General features: G+C 35.7%; 1 non-coding gene across 1 annotated transcript; it reads right to left on the reverse strand.

The window, feature by feature from the left end:
• Positions 1-286: 286 nt before the first annotated feature.
• Positions 287-392, reverse strand: LOC121477216. Its single transcript, XR_005984145.1, has one exon. It is a non-coding gene; the product is annotated as a U6 spliceosomal RNA (small nuclear RNA).
• Between the last annotated feature and the right edge of the window lie 6,508 nt (positions 393-6,900).

Raw genomic sequence — 6,900 nt, forward strand, 5'->3', positions numbered from 1 at the left:
TGTATTCTGCTGTTTTAGTATGGGATGTTCTGAATAGGCTGATGTTAGAGCCATCTGGTCCAGTGTGTTATTCAAAGCTACAGTTTCCTTGTTGATTTTCTGTTTGGATGATCTATCCATGTAAGTGGGGTATTAATGTCCCCTACTCTTATTGTATTGCTACTGACTAGTAAATTTATGTTTGTTTATTAACTGTTTTATATATTTGGGTGCTCGCATGTTGGGTGCATGAATATTTGCAATTGATATATTTTCTTGTTGGATTGTCCCCTTTCTTATCATATCTTATCCCTTTTTGTATCATTCCAGTCTTTGTGTTATCCTTGTGCAAGGCCATGCTAATATTCTCTGTATCATTCCAATTTTAGTATATGTGCTGCCAAAGTGAGCACCAGTCTTTATGTTAAAGTCTATTCTGGCCAATATAAATATTGCTTCTCTGACCCTCTTATGACATCCATTTGCATGACAAAAATTTCATCCCTTCACTTTCAGTCAGTAGGTGTCTTTTGATCTGAAATGAGTCTCTTACTGGGAGCATATAGGTGGGTCTTAGTGTTGTTTTTTAAATCCACTTTGTTTTCTTTTGATTGGAGAATTTAATTGATTTAATTTCAAAGTAATTATTGAGAGATATCTATTGCCATTTTGATACTTGTTTTGTGATTGTTTTGTAGTTCATTTTTCATCCTTCTCTAGCTCTCCTCCATGGTGTTGGCTTTTTTTAGTTATATACTTACACCCATTTCTCTTTATTCTGTGTATATCTATTACTGTTTTTTGACTTGCAGTTACCATTAGGTTTACATATAACATCTTCTGCATATGGCAGTGTATATTAAGTTGATGGTCACTTAAATTTGAATCTATTCTTTACCCTTCTCCCCAAATTTTAAGTAAATGGTTCCATGTTTTCTCTCCTTTAATTTTATGAATCCCTTGACTGATTTTTACAGAAATACTAATTTTTACTGCATTTGTGATTTAGTTTTCATACTATCACTTATAGTCTTTCCACTCAAAGAGTTCCCTTTAATGTTTCTTAAAGAGCTGATTTAGTAATCATGATCTCTTTTAACTTTTCTTTGGGAAATTCTTTATCTTTCCTTGTATTCTGAATGATAGCCTTGCTGGACAGAGTATTCTTGGCTGCAGATTTTTTCCCATTCAGCACTTTGAATATATCATGCTATGCTCTTCTGGCTTGGAAAAATCTGCTATTGTCTTATGGGGTTTCCTTTTTATGTAACTATCTTCTTTTCTCTTGCTGCTTTGAATGTTTTTCTTTATCATTTTTGCCATTTTCATTCCTATGAGTCTTGGTGTGGATCTCCTTGGGTTGAATTTTTGTGGGGATCTCTGTGCCTCCTGGATCTGGGTATCTATTTCCTTCTCCAGAGTAAGGAAATTTTCTGCTATTATTTCTTCAAATATACTTTCTGCTCCCTTTTCTCTCTCTTCTTCCTATGAGTCCCAATAATGTGAATGTTATGCTTGATGGAGTCACTGAGTTCCCTAAGACTAGTCTCAATATGCATATTTTTTCCCTCTCATTTGTTCACCTTGTTAATTTTTCAATTACTCTTCCAGTTTATTGATTCATTCCTCTGCTTCCGCTAATTGGCTATTTGTTCTATCTAATGTCTTTTCAATTTCATTTGCTGTGTTCTTCATTTGTTTCTTCGTTTCTTTATTAAGGATCTTATGTCCTCCACTCTTAAGTCCAGTGAGTATCTATATTACTTATATCTGTTTTGCTGTGGTTTGGTGGTGTTCTTTCATTTGGGAGATATTCCTCTGGTTCCTTAGTATGTCTAACTCTCTCTGTTTCTGTGTGTTAGGAAAATCAGCTACATCCCTTGCCTTTAAAGGTAAGGGCCTTATAAAGAAAAAATCCTGTAGTGCCATGCAGTGAAGTGTCTCCTGTTCTCTAGGGCCTGGTGCTTCAGGGAGTATCTCCTGTGTATGCTGTATGTACCCTGCTGTTGAGCTGGCCTCTTTTTCCTTCATTCCAGTTGTCTGCAAACATTCTCTGCCTGTTGTGTGCTGTGTTTGGTCCCTGGCTGGTTAGGGACCACACATTTTAACAAGGGGTATGCTAGTTTGCTTGTGAAATGTGACCTCTAACCACTGCAGCAAGAACTAAGGCCCACAAAATCCACAGGTCAGGAGATGAGGTGCTGGTAGAGGTTTGAACTGATATTCTAGGGGAGGAGTTCAAGGTACCAGGACTGAGGTGAGTGTGACTGTCAGAGGTGGATTTTTGCTATGTGGGGCTTGGTGTGAGCAAGTTAGGTAGTGAGTGTCAGCCCTGTACTGTTTTTTTTCAGGTGGCCAAGTGTTTATGCTTGTTGAGGGAGAGAGTGGGTGAGGGAAATGGTATCTATTAGCCCCTTTGTTCCTGGAGCAGTCTCCTGGAGATTCTTGCCTCTCAGAGTCAGCTCTGCAATGAATGAATAATCCCTCTCCCTTCCCCGGGGCATTTTTCAAATTGCTGCATCTGCACCTTATCTCCACTGGCTGTTTTTCCTGCTATCTTTTAGAGGTGGGGGCTTGACTTCCTGACATCCTCAAGGTTCCCCCTGAGCCTACCTTGCTGATTTTTAAAATTCCAAGCTTTAAATTATGCTGATTCTAAGAACTCACAAAGTTCAGCCCCTCTTGCTTTCAAAGCTAAATGTTATAGGAGTTTGCCTACACTGTGCAGGCTCCCCAGTGTGATTCTCTCCTTGCAGATTCTCAGTCTGTTTCTCTCCCTTCTCTATACACTCCTCACCCCAGATCACTATGGTCCATTTCACTCCTGAACTGTTTCTCCACCTTCCTACCTTCTGTGATGTGGTCTCTTTTCTACCTTTAGTTGTGGAGTTTGCTTTGCCACTCTTTGGGTCATTTTTTGGATTATTTACACTGATGTGTTATCTAGTTCTGCCATCTTCTCTTCCTCCTCTGAAGATTTTTTAGTAAAAATTATCACCAGAAATATTATTTCCACAATTTTCCATTACTCTGATCCAAGACATGAGGCAAAACTAAGCATTACTTACTGATGTGGGATTCAGAATTCAGAGGTGGGTATGGAATATAGGATCAGAGGTGAATAAAATGCATTAGGGCAATTTAAAAATAATGAAAAGAAAAACAAAGAAGAAGGTTGATGAAGTGATTTATTTCCACTATTGGCTAAACTTATGCAAATAACTGAAAACTTTATCACCTGGTGAATATTTTACTCAATATATGTTTTAGAATTGATGTGATATATTTATAGAGTACCTTTTCTAAGAAGTTTTCTAAAGCCATATTGAAAAGACGCTATTAGCAAAACATTCTAAGCAAATACAAATGAAATAAGAATTCTCTGAGGAATTATAAAGAGGTTAGAAAGATGTAAAAAATTACCCCAAATTTTCAGAACTTTAGTCTGAAGGTAAAGGCCACACTTCTATTCCTAAATTAAGGCTTTTAAGTTTGCTTTTACTGCAACTTTGTTATGGGTAGCCATTTTTTCACTGAATCTATATAGATTTTAGAAACAATATTTAAAAAATAATATAATTCTCAAAGTAATTTGATAACTATACATTAAAATAATTGAAAATATAGTGCATTTTAAGATGAGTGGTACTGCGCATAAGTAAAAATGTATTTAATTTTAGCTAATTCATTCCACTGATTCTATCTCTATATATTTTCACCATTCAATAAAATGTGATATTTGATTTAGAAAAATCCTATGAAAACAGATAACACTGCTGAGCTTTGTTGGCATAACATTTGCTTATGAGAAAATAGCCAGACCCTTTTAAAACTTCATAATAACAATAATCTCACCTCCAATGGTGGTTATTAAACTTATGAAAATGTATACCATAAATATCACTAACTGGGAAAGACTGCATCTTGAAACCCTTAATGTTTAAATCAATAGTAGTAATATAAATGTTTTTATGATTGAAAAAAGTAATTCAAACTATAGTGCCTGTAAGATTCATAATAAAAAATAAGTGTATAGTTCAACCTAGAAGTATCACATGGTGAACATTTTAAAAATATGCCTAGTTCAAATTAAAATTATCATTATCATTTTCAGAGGCAGGCAAGAAGGACAAGAGAATATTACCCATTGCTTTCTTCACTTGTCATTAATAAGCATTATGCTTTTCATAATTTCAATAGACCCAAAGAGAGTACAATAAAATATATTTTATTTCATTTTGAAGTGAAAATAAAGCCATCTCATTAAGAAAATCATGTTATAATGACTAGAGAACAACTGCGCCTACATAACTTTATTGGGAGCAAAGGCTATCCTTAATAGACACAAAGTAAGTACATTACTAAAGTGATGAATTTTCTGTCATACATTTTTAATTAAAGCCAATGTTGTCACTAAAAAAGATACTTCTTCAAGTCATTCACTAACTATGAGTATCAAAGGCTCTGGGGATAAAGAATCATAGAAAAAAGAAGGATGTTCATGATTATATGAGCATTACTATAGAATTATATAGCTAAAAAAGATATAGGGGCTGTTCTCTTTTTATTTTTGTCACTTCTACCTGTGATCACTTCTGCCTATGAAGGGACTTAAGTATTTTCGGGAATTTTTTTTTTTTTTTTTTTTTTGCTTAATTTAGGTTTTTAGACAAACCTCTTGTTCTTTAGAAGGCATCCTGATATTAATCATCCTGTCATTAAGCCTTAGGGAAATTCCGAAGAAATTGCCCTGTTATTTACCTACAAAATTTATAAAAAGGAAGAGTCTTCAATCTGATCAAAATTTTCTTGTCAATGAGGAGAAAGATGAATCCAATTTGCTTTTAGGCATTTAATTTTCACCCACCTCAATATAAATATTTTTCCCTCTGCTTCACTGAGGTATAATTGACAAGTAAATTGTAAGATATGTCAAGTGTACAAGGTGATGAATTGATATATGTATACATTGTGAAAGGATTTCCCCAATAATTTAATTAACAGATCCATCACCTCTATGCTTATATGTTTATTTATTTATCAGTAAGAACATTTAACTTTTACTTGCAGCATTTTTTTGTTAGTGAATCTTCTGATACTTTATTATCTTTTAAATTTTAATTCCAGTGTGGCTAACATACAGTACTATATTAGTTTCAGGCATACAATATAGTGATTCAACACTTCCATATATATATGGAATATATATATATATATATATATATATATATATATATATATATAATTTAAAGATTTATCTATTTAAGAGAGAGAGAAAAAGAACACAGCTGGGAGGAGGGGCAGAGGGAGAGAAATTCTCAAGTAGACTCGCCTGCAAGTATGGAGCCCGACACATGGCTTAACCTTAAGACCCTGAGTTCATGACTCAAGCTGAAATCAAGAGTTGATGCTCAACTGGCTGAGCCTCATAAGTGCCTCTCAACACTTCCATATGTTATTTAGTGCTCAAGAAGATAAGTGTATTTACCTCTCTTCCAGTAACCATCTCTTCTCTATAGTTGAGTCTTGTTTTTTTTTTAATCCTTTGCTCATTTGTTTTATTTATTTATTTAATTTATTTATTCATGAGTGATACACAGAGAGAGAGAGGCAGAGACAGAGGCACAGGGAGAAGCAGGCTCCCTGCAGAGAGCCTGATGCAGGACTCAATCCCAGAACCCCAGGATAACAACTTGAGTTAAAGGTTGAGCCTGTGGCTCAACCACGAGCCAGCCAGGTGCCCCTTTTTGTTTTCTTAAATTCCACACATGAATGAGATCATATGGTATTTGTATTTCTTTGAGTGGTTTATTTTGCTTAGCATGATACTCTCTAGATCCATCCATGTTGTTGCAAATGGCAAGATGTCATTCTTTTTAAAGTCTGAATAGTTTTTCATATATATATATATATATATATTTTTTTTTTTCAGTAAATACATAGATATCCTCCACAACCTCTTTATCCATCCATGCATTTCTGGACACTTGCTGTTGTAAATAATGTTACAATAAACAAATGGGTGCACATACCCTTCAAATTAGTGCTTTTGCATTTTTTTGGTGGTAAATAAAGTGATTTATTGGATGTGATTACTGGATCATAGGGTAGTTCTATTTAACATTTCTTCTAGAGTTGGCTTAGCGGTCATGAATTTCTTTACCTTTTGTATGGAAAACTCTATCCCGGGACACTGGGGTGGCTCAGTGGTTGAGCATCTGCCTTTGACTCAGGGTGTGATCCTGATATTCTGGAGTGGAGTCCTGCATTGGGCTCCCTGCGAGGAGCCTGCTTCTCCCTCTGCCTGTCTCTGCCTCTCTGTGTGTCTCTTATGAATAAATAAATAAAATATTTTTTAAAAACCCCAAAAACTCTATCCTTCTATTCTGAATGATAGCCTGCTGGATAGAATATTACTGGCTGCAGCTTTTTTCCTTTCAGCAGGTTAAATATGTCATGCCACTCCCTTCTGGCTTGCAAAGTCCCTGCTGAAACATAAGCTGATAGCTTTCTGGGGTTTCCTTTGTTTTTTGTTTTTTTTTTTAATTTTTATTTATTTATGATAGAGAGAGAGAGAGAGAGAGAAGCAGAGACACAGGCAGAGGGAGAAGCAGGCTCCATGCACCGGGAGCCCGACGTGGGACTCGATCCCAGGTCTCCAGGATCGTGCCCTGGGCCAAAGGCAGGCGCCAAACCACTGCGCCATCCAGGGATCCCCTGGGGTTTCCTTTGTATGTAACTGTTTTCTCTTGCTGGTTTTAAAATTCTCTCTTTATCACTATTCTTTGCCATTTCCATTACTATGTGTCTTGGTGTGGACTTCCTTGGGTTGATTTTTTGGGGGACTCTTAGTGCCTCCTGAATCTGGATTTTTGTTTCCATCCCCATATTAGGGAAGCTTTTGTCTATAATTTCTTCAAA

This window comes from Vulpes lagopus, chromosome 16, assembly GCF_018345385.1.
Source record: "Vulpes lagopus strain Blue_001 chromosome 16, ASM1834538v1, whole genome shotgun sequence".
NCBI lineage: Eukaryota > Metazoa > Chordata > Mammalia > Carnivora > Canidae > Vulpes > Vulpes lagopus.